We start from the raw sequence: 18,522 nt of genomic DNA, 5'->3' as shown, positions 1-18,522 counted from the left end.
CCTCTCTTCTCCATAGTCAAATAAATGGGGCTTTATGAGACCCTGTGGCTTGATGAGGAGTGTCTATGAGGAGCGGACACGAGTGCCTCACTTCCCAGCTGAAAGCTTGCTGTCATTGAAAATGCAAGATGGCCGGGCGAGGTGGCTCAAGCCTGTAATCCCAGCACTTTGGGAGGCCGAGGCAGGTGGATTACGAAGTCAAGAGATCGAGACCATCCTGGCTAACACAGTGAAACCCCATCTCTACTAAAAATACAAAAAATTAGCCGGGCGTGGTGGCAGGCGCCTGTAGTCCCAGCTACTCGGGAGGCTGAGGCAGGACACTGGCGTGAACCCAGGAGGCAGAAGTTGCAGTGAGCCAAGATCGTGCCACTGCACTCCAGCCTAGGCGACAGAGCAAGACTCCGTCTCAAAAAAAAAAGTAAAAAAAAGAGAAAATGCAAGTCATGTAGGCCCACCACTAGAGAGGAGTCAGTGAAGGTGCCCTCAGGGAAACCTGACAGTATATTCTGGTTGTAAAGGGCATAGAGACTGTCAAGACTAGTGTCTGCACCTGGTCTAGCAGTTTCTGAGGTGGGAAGGACTGTGGAAATAGCCTTTGATAGCAGAGTAGACATGGATATAACTTTCCCTAGTTTCCTTCATCCTCAGAGGCAGGAAAAAAAAAAAAAAAAAGGAACTTAGTATTGGACATGACTCCGTAGTAGGAATACAGGGATAAAAGGAGAGGAGACCCTTCCCCAAGAGAGTTTTGAATGAAAGCAGGGAGCACTAGAAGGGCCCAAGGGGCTTCCTCCCTTTGAAGGAGTTCTCAGCCGAGGGCCACCCTAAAGAAACCCCTATACCTTCTTGCAGAGGCCAGTGCGTCAGAAGAGACCACCAGCATCAGATAAAACAAGACCGAGCCAAGAGTGAGACCGGGACCATCTCCCCAGCACCAGTGGACACCCATGTGTGAAAGAACACCTCTGACACTCTTATCCCTACCCCCAACCCTGCCTCAAACTCAAAAGACTAGGCCTACCCAGAGAAATGAAAGAGGAGAAGAGGGGCTGGGCGCGGTGGCTCACACCTATGATCCCAGCACTTTGGGAGGCCAAGGTGGGTGGGTCATGAAGTCAGGAGATCGACACCATCCTGGCTAACAAGGTGAAACCTGTCTCTACTAAAAATACAAAAAATTAGCCGGGCGTGGTGGCGGCGCCTGTAGTCCCAGCTACTCGGGAGGCTGAGGTAGGAGAATCGCTTGAACCCGGGAGGCGGAGGTTGCAGAGAGCCGAGATTGCGCCACTGCACTCCAGCCTAGGCAAAAAAAAAAAAAAAAAAAAAAAAGAAAAAGATTTTTCTATTTTGAGAAAAGAAGAGGAAAGGCAAAACTGGACCCATTCCATGGGTTGAAGAGTGGGTAATGAAAGAGCAGTGTTTCTCTCAATTATATTACTTCTTTTTTAAGATTTTTAATAAAACATGATAATTATGACAGTATCAAATGTTGCAGCACAATGCTTGGTCACAGCCACTTAGCATTGACATCTCTACTAATAGAACTTTCTATCTAAGTCATTTTTTCCCCCCAAGATGGAGTCCCGCTCTTGTTGCCCAGGCTGGAGTGCAATGGCACCATCTCAGCTTACTGCAAACTCCGCCTCCAGGGTTCAAGCGATTCTCCTGCCTCAGCCTCCCGAGTAGTTTGGATTACAGGCGCCTGCCACCACACTCTGCTAATTTTTTGTATTTTTAACAGAGACGGGGTTTCACTATGTTGGCCATGCTGGTCTCGAACTCCTGACCTTGTGAACCACCCACCTCTGCCTCCCAAAGTGCTGGGATTACAGACGTGAGCCACTGCGCCTGGCCCCCTTCTGTCTAATTCTAAACCACTCCCCTGGCAAGTCTTCCAACGCTAGCCACGTCACAAGGAAGCCTGCAAATGTGTTCTGCTATTGTGAATTACACATGGTTTAATTTTGTTTTAATCAAATTAATTCCTCTCACATTACATGAGCTCAAAATTATAGTGACAGTCTTAAACCAATTGTAAATGCAGACTTTGATTAATCTTTAAAAGGGCAAGTTCAACAGCATTGCATAGAGCAAAGAGGTGAAGCAGAAAAATAATTGTAGTGTTCCTGTTTATTTAAAAAAAAAAAAAAACTGCTTCTCCAGATTTCACATTCCTAGTAAATAAAGGGAAATTGTAGCACCTATTTATACTGTGTAATATGTATCAAGCATTTCCAGGTTTTCTCCACTTTTCTGTAAAACTTGGAAAAGGTATTGGATCTTGGCTCACAAATGCAGACCTTGAATATTTTAATTGGGAATCACACAATCATACATATGCTATATTAGATTATTTTCTATGAAAATTCAGTAGCTGAGCCAATACGAAAACTCTTCAAATATTTTAGCAAATGTCCAGGTGCTGTCATCCCATTTGGTACCCTTTGCAATTTGTCTTTTACATTGAAGATTTGTTGCCATGTCGGAATCAAAAGCACATCCTGATGTGAATTTTTGGTCAGGTTAAAAGCTTTAAAAACGTTTTAGGGGAATATTGCACGTTTCTTCATAGAGTGAATTTTGTTCTCGTCATTTCTTTTGGCCCCACCTACATGTATTATCCTTGCTAGTTTTTGCCTTCTTATATTCAGAGGGACAAAAACAATATTTAAAAGATATCTATCGTACAAAACGAAGTCTCCCTAGAACACAAAGAGGAAATTTTTGAGTAAAAAGAAAAGGGCTCAATGGAATTATATTTCTTTCTAGACCTATGACCTGATTTCCCTAGAGCTGTACTTCCAACCAAAATACAAGGTAAGTCGCAAATGGGAGCCACATACGGAATTTTCCATTTTCTGGTAGCTGCATTCAAAATAAATAAAAAGACACAGGTGAAGTTAACTTTAACGATATATTTTATTTAACCGATACTTTCAAATTATTGTCATTTTAACATATAATAACATAACATGTATTAATGTGGTGCTGTAAATTCTAATTTTTGCACTGTCTTCAAAATTCAGCGTGCATTTTACATCTACAGCACATTTCAAGTGCTCAATAGTCACGTGATATTAGCAGCCACCGATGGCCACAACAGCTCTGAACAAGAAGTTCTACAAAAGATCTGCTAACGTGTATACAAGTAGCCTCCATACCTATGCTGGTGGAATTCTAATGCTAATGCTAGTAATAATGACTGTGATAATGATAGAATTAGAATACTCTTAATTTTCACTATGATTAAAGCTCTGTAACAGGTTGTTACAATGGTGTTTAGGAAGCAAGCATCATCTAGCACTTACAGTTGAGGAAACTGAGGCTCAGCACTTGCCTGACGTCACTGAACTGACAAGAACTCTCTAGCTTCGATGCGACACAGCTGTGTTCTTTCCCACACACCCAGTGACACTCATCCCAGAATGTGGTTCTGAGCAAGACCAGTGTGGGGCTAGACCTCGCTGCCAGAGTACTTAGATCACTGGCAGGTTGTGAGGAAACCTGGGGTAGGCTTTGTGTTCCACGTATCCTAGGATTTCTCATAAGGATTGCAAAGTAAGTGAGGGTATGACTCTCTCCGGGATTAAGTCAGCTCTGGTGGAATTCCTGAAAGTTTGTATCAAGTCATGAATGTCTATTTTCCCAAATGCTCAGGAATCACTGGATATGCCTTGGGGCACACTTAGAGCACTCAGTAATTTAACTCATCTAAAGTCACACAGATGATAACTGCAAGAGCTAGCTGTACACCTCTGCTTGCCTGATTTTCCACGGCCTCTTTTGTTTGTCCTTTTTGGTCTGTACCTTGGAGAATCATATCTGATGCTTGTTTATTCTCACCGAAAAAACAAAACTAAACTAAACACAAACAGTGAATAGCCCTTCATCCATATAATGTCTTTGCTCAGTAAGATAGAGAAGAGCCCCCAACCCTCAAAAAAAATTTAACATTGAGGGCAGTCTCATAGGCGATTTCATTGATGGCAGTCTCATGGGAGATTTCAACCCTGGGGTTGTAACAGGCCGGGGTTTATGCTCAGGGGTTAATAATGCTAATAATAATGACTGTAATAATAAGGATAGAATTAGAATACTACTAATTTTCACTATGATTGAAGCTCTGTTAACAGGTTGTAAAAACATGTTTCAATATGAACAAGCTACAATCATAGTGAAATTTCAATCACAGTGAAAAGAGTATTCTATCATTATTACAGTTATTATTATCAGCATTATTAATCCCTGAGCATAAACTCCAGCCCATTGAATGCTTGACATGTCCAGACACATCTGTGGGGCTGGTGGGTGAGACCTCTTCACACAAAAGCTGGAGCAGGCTATGGGGATGGGACAAGTGTCCTCCGGGTTGTGGCAGGAAGGACAGGTCATCTGAGCAGAACATGCTGCTTAATACTCAAATTTTTCTACTGCTCAGTCCTCAGGGACTCCTGGCTGAAACCTGGGGTATGAGGCTGCAAGGTAAAAACTCCAAGTGGTCCCCCCACTGTGTCTCTACAGGCAATGACAGTGTAGCAACTTTGTCAGGAGAATCGAGAATCATTTGCATGGGTGACCCAGTCACTACACCCACCAAAGTACACATCCTGGGAGGACAGGGGACACTGTGGGGCCTTCCACGGGCCTCAGCGGCAGGGGACAGCCCTCTATGGCTCCCAGTTGCAGAGATGCTGCCTCTGATACCGGGGGATCTCACAGGCTTTATCTCAGTAAGTCAGAGCAAGAAAGAAGAGTAACCAGTAAAAGAGGCAGTCATCCCTCAGACCCGCTTTTAAACACAAAAGGAAATTTCAGGGAGGCTGAGACAGACATCATCTACTTTGCCTCTCTTTTATCTGAGTATATTCAGACTAGGGTTGCCAGATTTAGCAAATGAAAATACTAGACACCCAGTTAAATTTGAATTTCAGATAAACAATGACTAACTTTGGTGTCAATATGTCCTATGCAACATGCTACTAAACATACTACCAAAATGTTATTTGTTGTTTATCTGAAATCCAAGCTTAATTTGGTATCCTGCATTTTAGCTGGGGTGCAAAATCTGACCCCATGCTAGTTTGTACACAAAACGTGAGTTTCTAATGCTTTCACTGTGAGACTTGGATGGCAAATAGCACAGCCATTAAAAGGCCCAGACGGAAGTCAGAAAGCCCACATATGAAATGAGCTCTGACACCTATCAAATATGTGGCCTGAACAGTTGGAATTGTTTACCTCAGCTTTATTGTCTTCATTTGTAAAATGGAAACTGTATCTCTTCCTTCAGCTATTATTAGGATTTAATGAACCAATAAGTGGTCAGTAAGTAGAGGATATAATTATTCCAGAAAATGTTCTTGAGTAAATATCAAAAATAATCAACATTTATTATTGTGCATATACTTTGTATCTAATGCCCAATTGCTGTGGGATTATCCTAATTGCCTTTCAATCTCATAGAGTAAGTTTTTTTAAAAAAATTAATAACAGTGGGAACATTTTAAAAATGATTTTAGACCTTAAAAGTTCTGATATTGGATACCTTAGAAATTTTAGGAAACAGAATCCAGTGACTCAGGAATAAAATGAATGGCATTCTATTTTAATAATAAAAATTAAAATGTTACTTAAATTTCAAATGAATGATTGCAATATTTAAAGAGGGGTCATGCATCAAAAATACTAAGCAATGGAAAATACTTTTTAGCATTTATAAGGTACAGCTACTGCTCCTGAAATCCTAGATTCATCAACGGTGTGTGTTCAGTGTTCAGACAAGCTCAGTCACTGACATAATCATTGATACATTAGACCAGTGTCTGAGAGCACACACATACAGAAACACAAACAACACATACACATACAAATGTACTTTTTTCGAAGCCATAGAGAATCTCAGAATTCTGAGAGGGAGAAGATGTGCCACTATTTGACAGTAACACTTGGCAATAGTTCTGACAGTTTGAGGAGAAGCCAATCTCAGTGGTAAAACCCTTTTAGGGGCCCTTGGCTGGGACATTAAAATAGGAGTGTAGTGAACGAGAAAAGCAGGGTTGGCGAGAACATGAGGCAGGCTTCACTTTGTTTATTTCTGCCTTCACTGTAAACTGTGCTCATGGCGGAATTTACATTGTGCCAGTTTTGCGTCGCCTCGTAGCGTACAGACCCGGGGCAAGTGAAGGGAGACTGGAGAAATGAGAGTTAAGGGTATTCTCTCTTCTCATTTTAGCTTTTAGCAAAACTTTGAATTTATCCAATGACTTGAACTTTGCTAAAGTCATTGAGTGCCGACTAAATCCCAAGAGCTAGGTTAGCGCTTATTCTTGCTTGCAAAATGGGACTAATAACCATATCTATTTCACAGGAATGTCCTAATGATGAAGTACAAGAACGCTTATAAAGTGCTTGTCACCAGCGGCTGGCAGAGAGTAAACATTCAATAACTGTTAAGCCTAAAACTGAATGGTAAATTTAGAGCATTATAATTATTGAGCAGTGAGTCAGTACAGACCCAGGATTCAAACTGGGCAGCCTGGCTCCAGAGCCAGCCCTCTTAATCACTATCTTGCAATGTCGCCATTAATTATCCATTAATTTTCATAGAACATTTGAAAATGCATCATTGTGGTTATTCTTAATATTGATAAAATGAGGCACAGAGAATGTTAATGGCTTGGCCAAGATTTTAAGAAAAGGGAAGCTTCATCTCCCAGCCACCGTTCTCCACAGTATGGTAAATAAACCTTAATCAATGCGCACAGCACACTATTAGGAAAGTCTTGTAGGAAAAAATAATTAAATAATTAGAAGACATGGTCCCCACAAGGATTCGGCTTACTTTCTGGTCAGGAAGATGAAGCCAACACCGATGACTCAGAAAAGAATCAATGAGTAGTAATGCACGCCATGTGAATACATGGATATAAAATGTGCATACAAAGAATTGAAAGGAGAAAATTGAGAGGGAGCAGTCCCAGAAGCTTCCAGGAAAAGGGAAATTTAGAGCCAAGTTTAGAAAGAAAAGAGGGGTATGGCTTGGCAGACTCTTCTCACTCCAGCCACCTTGCCAATCAACAAATCCTCGTTGTCCAAGGGCCGTCCCCAAAGGGAACCGTGATGGCGGGTGTGTGAGCAGCTCCAGCCTGCAGCCCTCCCCACAAGGATAGCAGGAGACAAGTCAGTCCACTCTCAGAAAATGGCCCTTGACAAATGGCCAAAAGAATTCACCAGTGTGGTAGAAGATGACCCATTCCAAAAGAAAAAACAAAACAAAACTTTATATAAAGATGGAGTCCTGTAAAAAATCCCAACCCTCCCCCTTTTTCTTTCCTATGGCATTGCAAAGTATTTCCTTGCTAGTCTTAGAATGCACACTGGCTTTTCATACTTCAATATCTGGATTTACATGTGCTCTACAGTTTACTCCCCTTTTTACCCTTCTCCCTTTCTATGCTCTTATTCCCACCCTCTTCCTCTTCCCACACCACCCCAAAAGACAAACAAAAATAAAACAAACAAACAAATATGTGGAACTTCTTACTTGGAATGATTCAAGAGTCTCTATACTATTAAGACACTGAGTAATGATTGGCTGCCTTCCAGGTGGCTCTGCAGTCTGTTAAATAGCTCAATTAGTGAGCAGCGCTCTCTCACTCGCTCTCTTGCACGCACTCTCTCTCTCTCTCTCATTGAATTTTGCCAAGTGCATGCTGCATTGTTGGAAGGGGCAGTGCCAAATTAGCCTAGCAGCATCCCTTTATAGCCCTGACGTCTGGGACACCTCAGAGCAGCAGAGAAATCACCGTTCCCCAGGCCTTGCCGGGACCACGAGGCAGCAAAGAGCATTGTGGCAGGATGGTTTTTCCTTCTGAAGGGTGGTTAATGAGCAATGTAGGTGAAGACCCCTGAGAGGTACCTGGGCATCCTGCCCACCCAAATAGAAGACCGCGTTGAGATGGCAGTCGGAGACGGAGCCCATGACCAGACAGAGGGACAGAGGAGAGGAGCGCCGGGACAGTGCCGGACATAAAGTAAAAGTGCTGCTAGTTCATTTAGGTCTGAATGATTTTAAGTAAGGCTTGAATCCTTTTTTAAAAAAAACAACAACCACAGCAATATAATTCTTAAATAATATATATTAGCCAAAAATGCCAGTGCAATGTAAATCAGCTGTCTGCCTTTAACACCGTTTATTCCAGAGCTCGGCCATCGATTTCTCATTCTGTCTTCCTATAAAAGAAGGTTTAGGCACACACCCTCCACCCAGCAAACACACCTAAAGCGAGCCCTCAAATTGGTGCTATATTTATGTCTATTTGTGGTTCAACCAGACATAAACAGTGTCAGAAGAGAACAAATGAGAAAGCTGCATTCTATACAGAGTACACAAGCCCTACATAATTCACAATCCCTCAGTTGAAACTTGTTGCAGAGCTCTGAAAATTCATACAGAAAGCAGGACATTCATGTCATAAGGTAAACACATTTAGTCTGTTGTCTGTTTCAGTAACACATTTATTGGTACAGGCTATGTGATACTGATGTATTCATTACATCTTGGCATTTACAATATACAGTATTTCGCTGTTTGACTCATTACAGCCTTCATACCAATTAGGTGAAAGAAAATATTGTTTGCAAAAATACTTTTAGGGGGATTACATTTATCCTAGAATATTATGTATCACAATTTTAGAAACATTAAGTCCCAACATTTACATATAATTATTATGGTTATACCCTAGAGAAGATATTTAAATGTCTCTACCCTATCTATTGGGTATATGTTTCCCTTAGAAGGAGAACCCTGTCAAACAATTAGAGTGCCGAAATAAGTGAAAATATTCTTGGCTGCTAAATGGGAGAAGAAGTTGCCCCAAGATAAAAATTTTTAATGTAAAATTGCACTTTGATTCGGGTGGTTTATTTTTGTTATGACATTATGGGAATTTTATTCTTTGAATTTTAAGCATAAAATCATACAACTCAATTATCAAGATATTTGCACTGAGAAAATCAAATACTGAAATTAGACCGGTAGATTTTTATGTGGACTTGAATCTGCTTCTTTGTAATTTCTATGGGCACTTGGAAGTGTTTTGCCATGAATGCTAATGTGCTTTGTGTTTTAAGTAGTGATTCTGCACATTTTGAAACACAGGCAAATTTGAGCTGGGGATACAGGCAGAGCACTTTGTTGGATGCTGCTGAAGGAAATCATAAAGGTCCTTCAAAAATGAAATCTCCAAATATATATTTTTCGGATGGAAAGACAGTGTACCTATGAGTGCCTGCCTATCTTTCGGCTGGATATATAGCTTAATAAGAAAGATAAAGTTAATTTTAATTTTCATAGTAAGTCCTCACTACCTTCACACATACCCATATTTTCTAAAGGGCAGATCAAAGGTGATAAGAGATACCTATAAAAGTCACTAGTAAAATACTGCATTAGGATAATCCCTCATCCATTTCCTTTTTTTTTTTTTTTTTTCCCTGAAAAAACAAGGAAGGAAAATGAGAGAGAGAAAGAAAGCATAATCAAAAGCCTACATGACAAAGAGTTGACAGTCAGATTCTGTGGTAAATGATTCCAGAGTCGCTGGCCTGCGGAGACGCTGAGGAAGTCCCCAGCAGACCTGATTAATTCCAGTCCCTCCAGCTGCCAGGGGAGCAGAGGGTAAGCAGTTTCGCAGAGAGGAGCCTATTACCACTACTAGGCTGAAATAGATCTAATCAACTCACAGCCGCTCAAAAGAAAACTTTACAGGTTTAGCTCACTAAGGCAGTGCTTTAAAATGATGACTACAAAGGACCATGGGAGTCTGAAAGCATTTAGTCTTTATTGCAGCTCAAGGAAATTTTCTGCTGTGGTTAGGCCATGCTAATTTACTGAACATGACAAAGCCTCCCAGACTGTGTGACATCATTTGTTTAAAGGCCCCAGTGCTCATACTGGACAATTTCGAATACTACTTTTTTTTTTTTTTTTCTTCAAAAACAGTTAATTTGTTGATATTTCATCAGTTTGGGCTAATTACATGCACCATTATAAATGTCTGGACTAACCTACTTTAACATTTAATTTAAACAACAATGCTCTGTAATTTGTCATGGTGCTCACAAAGTGATGAATATTGCAACTTTGTTTTCTAAGCAATCAACATTTTATCAGTGAATCTTAGGAGGAAATTCCTGGCAGAAAGGAGATCCTGAGAAACTGATACAGTGTTCCCTTCCCCAGAGTCAGAATTTAAGTTATATAGCAATTTGTGTCAGAATAGTCAAAATGAATTGAAAACTATATGAACTAATAAACACTATAGCCAATAAAGTTCTAGATTTTTAAAAGTATTTTGTACTGTAGGTTGGATTGTGTAACCACCTTCTTTTTAATGGAAAATAAACAGAGGGAAAATTATTAAGGCCAGATTGAAACCAAAAAGCCATTTGTCTTTTTTTTTTTTTTTGGTTGTAAAGATTTGCAGAGGTAAAATCTGCTTTTGTTTAAATAATCAAGATTTGGAAACTGCACGAGTTACATGATATGTTGTTTAGAATGCTGTGTGTGATAGCAAATATGCACATACATACTTATGAAATTCATTGATTACTGATGAATTCCCTGATCACACCACCAACAGAAAATTAAAGGGGAGTACTCAAATCATTGAATTTAAGTTAATTACAGATGATAATCTGCAAACTGCTTCCTTCAGAAATTTTATGTCCAAGGAAGAGACAGTAGAACCCAAAAGATGAAGAGTGAGGAAGCAGAGATAAGATAAATGATGAGGAGTTGGAATTTTAATAGCCACTTCTGAGCCTCTCTGTTTAGACATTATGTCAAGCACAGTCCTGGGGGTTAGGGGTGTGTGATGCGGGGAGAGGGTGAGCAAGGCTGCTAGGCAGGCCACAATTTCAGAAAAAGCAAACTGTCCCAAGAAGAAGTCCCAATATTGCATTGGGATCTGACTTTTAGATGTAGAAAAGCACCCTTGCTGGCTGATCATTTGCATAGAACTGACCACAACACCTAGGAATATCGTTAGTACTGTTATATGAATGATAGTTGTTATTCGTATGCTCCCAGCTCTTGATCATCAGTTTTTACCCTTAAAATAGATTTTCCAGCTATTTATCCCTAGCTGATTCAGAGGTCATGGAGGTGCCTGGACTTCCCTACATGTCGAGGACTCCAAGATGCATCATAAATACCCATATTTGAATATGGATCTGGAAATGTCCAAATTTTGTCAGAACATTACCTTTGGTTCTATTATGTCCTTGAACTACATCACTGGAGTTCAAGCTGTATTTGTGTTTTAGATCAGCAAAACATTTCCTTTTCTGAAGGTTTTTCAATTTTGTCTCATTCGGGTAATATTAAACTAGTTAAAACGTCAACCCCAAGAATCCAGCAGCACCCGTATACTAGATACAAATGCCTGTGGAACCACAGATCTGAACAGGTCAGTCCTCAAGGCACCAAGGGCCAGATTTACGTCTGTCTCTTGCAGTGACAGTTGGTTCCTACTGGCCTCAAATGTGCAAGCAATTAGACAGCTGTACATACAATTGCTTTGACACGCTTCTTTTTTTCTTCCAGAGAGAAAAATTACCTTTAAAAATTTCAAGGATGAATTTTTGATGCTATTGATCGTTTTTTGAAATATGATATTTTATCATTTATGTGGATCTAATGGAGATCTAAATAGAAGTGTGATGTTTTGAGAAAGTCTTAGATGTGTATGGCATCAGATGGTGGGCTTGATCCTTGAATAGAGAACTGGGCTGTTGGAGCCCAGGTCATGAATATCCATATCAAAGTTCGCCTGTTTGTTTCAGTCTGTTCTAAAACCCAGTGACAACCTAGTACTTAGTATTGTTGGAAAAAAGAATCATTGATGGGAGGATAGGCAGGGCTAGGTAAGAGAAAAATTTAAAAGATTAGTATAAGCCTGATTCTGGAAAACAACTCAAAACAAATGACCTACCAAAGCCCAACCAGCAGCATCATTTTAACTTACAAACAAGAACTCTTGGAACTTTCTCTCTGTTATTTGGAAAGAAAAACAAAAGTATTAATAATCAAACTCAAGGTTGATAGCTTTAAGAGTGAGGAAAAAACAGCAATTACTCATGACGTTAGAACATTGAAGAAACAGAAGTGAGATGGATCACGACTGGAAACCCCTGAATGAAGCAAATGTTTTCTTGAGTACAAGAAGATGTATAATTTTAGGAAAGCTTGAGTAATTTGCCACCTTGTTTGTGTATATGTTGCTGTTGGATTTACTTATTATGGATTTTACCACTTTAATGTCATGGTTAGTGTTAAAGTACATGGAGTGTGTGTCTAATCAATGTCATGCCTATCCCAGGAAGTCACTAAGGAGCAGCCCTGTCACAACAGCCTCCAAAGGACAGAGAGTGAAGCACAGAGGAAATTCAAACGCATATACAGTGGGGTCCATTACCAGGGAGCCTGAGCTTGGGACAAGGGGAGCTCATCACCACCAGAAAATTCTACCAACATTCCCAAGAGTTTGTTTCCCATACTTTTAAAGGGAAAAAAAAATGGATGGTTCTGAAATCACCTGGGTTTCTTTTCTTTACATCTTCTGGCAAGATCAGTGATGGCAGATGTGATTCAGCAATAGTAGCATGGCTGTCCTGGTAGGTTTTTAGACTGCATTCCAAAGGCTATACTTTCTGACTGGCTACCTCCCTGTGGTTTGGCTTTTTAATGGAGTTCAATAGGCTTCATGTTTCTTATTATGATTTCCTTTAAAATCTCTGTAGACGATAATGTTTGTGCTACTGAATATTGCTCTAGTTTTCTTTAAATGCCACATCTTCAATACAGTATGGTAAGGATGTGCTAATTAAACTCAATCCATTTTACATCAATTAATTCAGACTGGTGATCTCTCATCAGATTGCATATGTTAAGTAGGACTTAGGGCTGGTCAACAGATGTAAACTATTCAGAAATGTGGTGAGCAACCAACTCCAATGACAATTCCTGAGCCAGACTTTTTCTTTTTACTTGTTCAGATGCTAAAGGATTATATTTCAGTTCAGCTAGATATTGGACAACATCAGAGAAGGCTACATTTTATGGCTCCCCTGAGTATATGTCAGTTGTAGTTATTTTCATTATTTCCAACATTTAGTTCTCCTGAAATGGCCACCCTTACTTTGATGCTTGCATTGATGAAGTCCATTATCACTGAGCAATACGGTGCTAAACTGAATGAGACTAGCATAAGGTGACTTTATATACATTACACATGTCCCTTCCTTCCAGGAAGTGGTCCCCTCCCCACCAAAAACACAAGAAGAGCACCACCAAATTTGACTTTTTAATAGATAGTTTCCACAGAAAAATACTACATAAAACGGTAAGCATTAAAGTTATTAATAGCCCTGTTTCTGTGTCCTTGGGAAATAGTGACAGAGTTTACATGCTAGCGAATCTTACATACGCAAAGGTCAGGCACTCCATACCTCAAAAGAAAAATCCACCAAAATATGAAGACCACCATATGTAAGTCCCAGCATTCCCATCACATCTCTTTAGTGTGAACGTAAGGTAGTTCACACTAAACACGTAGGGGAGTTTATTGGTAGAGTGAAGTTTAGAGCTTCACAGAATTAAGAGGTTTCTTTGAAATGTCTATATGGTTATGTTCCTAGTGACAGAAAGAGTGATGTCTGAGAGTGAAAAGGCTATGCAAATTACAACTATTCCAAATCAAAGTTGAAGTCCAAAGATCTCTGGCCACTCAAAGGGCTCATTTCTGCCCCCTGGTGGATGGAGAGGCATTTCCACACGCCCATTATGTTAGTTGTAAAACAGGGACTTCAATGGGTTTTCTAAGACAGTGATGTGGTCAGATTTAACCAATTTTCTTTTAGTGAATGCTTTATAACAAAGTGAAAATTTAATATGGGCAATTATGTGCTTCCTCTGTCCTTTAGCATGTGACATGACATTTTTATTGGGGCAAGTGCCTCTGTGTATTATTGTCTTGGGTTATTCTCCACCGTGTGTTTCTCTCCATATCAATTTCTTTTCCCTTCTCATCTGCTCATATCCAAAATGGAAGCTAAAAAGAGAAAGGAGACTTCCATCTCCCATTATTTTCTTCCTTGCATTTTTTTTCTGACATCTGTTCTCCTAAGTTTCACTCCTTTTCCTTACCTTTTCCTCCCTGATGTCCATCGCAGTATTTGCTATGCTATGCTTTCAACAGGTGGATGATTTTTATAGGACTAGCAACTTACAGTTTTCATTTATTTTCCAGGTCAAATAAAGCAAAAACAATATGAGAACAAATTAATAAACGCATGATAGTATGGCATCCAGAGCGATTTCATTTAGATTTTGCCACCCTTATAGAAGTATTTTTGAGTGTGATATGCTCTGAAATTTTATAAAATTCTTGCCAAAGGTAAAAATAATATGTAGTGATGACATTCCCTTTTCACAAATGCACATATTGTAGAACCTGTGCCTAGCCACAGGATCTCACAATCTTTTGGGATTGGCAATTCACACAGTGCAAAATCCCATTTGCAACATAGCTTTCCCCAATCCCATGGGATTCATTGTGAGAGCATTTTAATATAATAGTTTTCTTACAGTTGAGAACTCTGGAAAGATAGCCCCTAGTCTAAGACAGAGGAACATTCAGCAGTTGTGATAATGAATTGATAGCATAAAAACATAGTTTACCTTTTACATTTTTATCCTGTGTGTGCATTTCTTACCTACTTTTCTCTACATTTTTATGATTTCTTCTATTAGAAGGGCACAGAAGCACAGAATTTGGATTGCTATCACATTCATCTATTTCTTTTAAAGACAAGAACTGGGATCATACTCCTTTAAGAATAGTAGGTGTGCCCCATCCACATCCTAGGAAATCCACTTCACTTCTTCCAACCTGTAATAAAACAATGATTTATGAATATTGTCTCCCTTTTCGGTAGACACCTCTTTTCCCTGCTAAGGGTTGCTTGAAGACAGATCAATGTTCCAATTTAATCAAAGTGCCTCCCCAAGGCCCAGCCCCAGCTTTTTTTTTTTTTTTTTTTTTCATTTTTATTTTCAGAAGTATCGAGTTCACAAGAAAGTGATTCTTTCAAAAATGGTACGTACATTTCCAGGAAGAAATACCAGACGGAGTTCCGTATGCTTGCCTTCTACAGAGAGCTCACACCTCAAAATGTCCAGTGCTCTCCGAAAACTGAGCAGACCAAGAGTGTCAGCTTAATCATTGACTAAATATCGATGACAATACTAACATTGACATGTGGACAGGAGGAGTAAGAGATGTGAAAAGTACAAAGATGACACAGAAGCCTCGTTGACCCAGAACTAGACCCTTTCCCAACTGTGAACACCAGGCTGGAAAATCATAGCTCATTCTTAGAGCAGTCATCACTTTTAAAGTCAAACTTTTGATTTAAAGGGGAAAGAATCTCGGCTCTCTGTGTTTAGTGGTTATTCGGGGTTTTGACGTGAACTCTTTCAAGAGAGCCTCCCTTTTGTAATCACCAGGATTTGTGGTTTGCACAAATCTTTTCAAGTCTTGTCATCGTCACACATACTTAACACATTTAGATCTTTACACAGCTGTAAGTCATAAACAAAAACAACAGAACTTTTTTTTGGGGGGGGGGGAATTAGTTCAAATTAGAGCACATTTCAAATGAAAATAATCACACGCAAACGAAAAAGTTTAGCTCATATATAAGAAAAAAGGTGAAACCAACCAGGTGTGTTTTGCCTTTAGATCGTTCTTTTTTGTATAAACAGATAACTGACTTTTAAACCCCCAGACCGCAACATTTTAATTCAGTCATTGCCATTTAGGAAAAAAAAAAAAAAAAAGATGAGGAAAAAGCCACAGACAAATTAGACCAAAAAAAGTAACCAAATTTAGTAGTTAAAAAAATTGTCTTTTTTTTTTTTTTGGTAGATGAATTATCCTCATCTGTGATATACATTTAAGAATGAAACTTAAATTAGCCCCTTAAAGTGGTCCTGTGACTTTAATTATTCACAAAATACACAAATTTAATGAGTTTTTAAATATTAAAACTCTTCTCTATTGTCACTACGGTGAGCTCTTAATTTACAGAGCAATTAAGTCAGGACCCTCATTTATCAGGACATGTGCGTTTGTTGAAAATGTAGTCAGTTTTTATTAATTGATGCTATGGAAATACTGAGGTGAAATTAATGTGTGCCTTCAGAGGTCATGCCGATGGTGGTGGGGAGGTAGCAAGGAGCAAGACGTGAGATAAATAAGTAACTGCTATTCCCCGATTTCTCCAGAGATTGCTGAAATATTAAATGGCACAATCGTTATCGTTCTCAGCCAAAATGCTTGCAAGAAAATGCCCCCTGAGTTGTTCTCTGGCAAACATCTGTCATGGGTAGTAGCTGAGAAACAGGGAAACTTCAAAGCAGAACTTTCTGATGATTAGAAGGGTGTTGAGTGTAATGTTCTTACATTTTAATGCAAACCAAGTGTTGATGAGCTGAGAGGGTAGAATTAAAAAGTAGCCCAAATCTCCTTTGTTCTCCAGGAGGGGACTGATAAGAACATCTGCAGTCCGTAGTGTTCCTCAATACTTAACCAATTTGTGAGCCACAAGAAATTCTAGCTCTGGAGGTGGATGGTGGGAGTGAAGCGGACCAGCCTGCCATTCCCTGTTGCCTACCTATGGTGGCTCTGACCAGTCATTGGTGTTCACTGTTCAGCATGCATTCTTTATGGACCATCTTGTTCAAGAAAATAGTTGCAAAAGAGTGAGACAAAATTCAAATGATGTGCACTTGAGCCCTTGCCTGCAGAGGTGACGCTTGCCCCAAAAAGTTTGCTGTAAAGTTTGGAGGAGGAAGACACTTCCTGTCTTGAAATACAGAGAGTATCAAAAATATCTGAGGGATTTCATCAATATTTCAGGCAGTTGTTGGAATGATTTGTACATGAAGAGCCTGAATTTCTTCCAGAACTGGTAATGGGTAGATAGACACAGTCTAAGTACATCACCATTTTTGTAAAAACAGATTTGATAGTGCAACCACCTTCCAGCATTCTTTAATCCTGGAACTCCACAATCCACCCTGAAAACACTGAAAAAAAATACACAACAGAAAACACACAACCTAACAAAAATACCTCCTAACGTGTACAGATGAGAACACTATCCTCCTTACGGTAGTTTGATTTCTACCACATTCTAATTTTAAGCCAGCGAACAAACGGGTTGTCCTATCTGTTCCCTGAGGCTAAGGCTAAAGGGAGAAACAGGTATCTCATTTCTAATTCCTGGTACATTTGGACTTGGGGCCTCTAGAGCACCAAAAAGTTTGATGGGACCCTGCCAAGGGGTCCCCTGTAACCAGGAGTTGGTTAATATCCTCCCATTCCTCATTCAGACAGGGAACAGAGGCCAAAATAAAAATAAAAAAAAAAAAATAGCAGCAGGGTAACAAACGCTGTCTTCTGCAAATGCTCAGTAATAAATTGTTCTTTCAGCGGTGCAGAAGACGGATTTTTTCTTTCCTTTGCCTCTTTCCTCCTTTGCGGGGAAGCACCAATGAGCGGCTTGCTTTCCCACCTGGCCCTGGCTGCCTGTGCCCATAAATTTGCCTATGCAATGCCTGTTTACGGGTCGCTGATGGAACATGGAGACGGTGCATTTTGTAAGCGCCGGGTAGATAATCATGGTAATTGATGTTTGGAGCTGTGAGCTCCTAGGAGCACAGGGGTCTCTTTCTCCCAGTGAGGCCCTGCTCTCTGTTATCAGCCCAGCCCATAATTAAATATCACTCTTTTACAATATGTTTCAGGCTCCTTAATGAGTCTAAAGCAGAAATAGTCACCTCTTTCCCCTCGGAGCTTTATTTGCTTGTTATTAAACAATGTTATTGAGCTGCCTTCTTTCCCTGTGTTGCCAAACCTGCATCATTTCCGTTTGATAATTGCACAATTAGAGCGAAGGCTTTGCTTCCATGCATCAGCAGGCCCTGCGTGTGCCTGCGTGTGTGTCTGCGTGTGGAGAGGAGGAGAGGGAGAGAGAACGGAAAAATTAGGTGTTCGTATAGACTGCTCAAATGCATCTTATTTTCATTAACTGCCAGATTTTGCAAAATGGGAAGCGATTTATCATGAACCGTTGTCTTCTATCAACCACCTCCACCAACCAACACCATGACTTTCGCGGTGACCTTGTGCTGTGTAGCGGAGGGTCCAATTTGTTCATTGTTACCGGCTTGCATAATCCTATGCCCCTCCCCCACAGCCTCTTTTTTCCCCCTAGCAAAATCCAGTCATTTATATTCCGAGGCTAAACGGTATTCTTTTTGCCCCCAAAGCTGGCAAGCTGTATAACACTAGTAATTCCATCTAACGAATTGCCAGGGAGCTCCTCCTCTTACACACGCACTCTCTCTCTCTCACACACACACACACACTCCTCCACGCACACACT

The sequence above is a fragment of the Theropithecus gelada genome, chromosome 13, assembly GCF_003255815.1.
Source record: "Theropithecus gelada isolate Dixy chromosome 13, Tgel_1.0, whole genome shotgun sequence".
NCBI lineage: Eukaryota > Metazoa > Chordata > Mammalia > Primates > Cercopithecidae > Theropithecus > Theropithecus gelada.
This window is presented reverse-complemented; position numbering follows the sequence as displayed.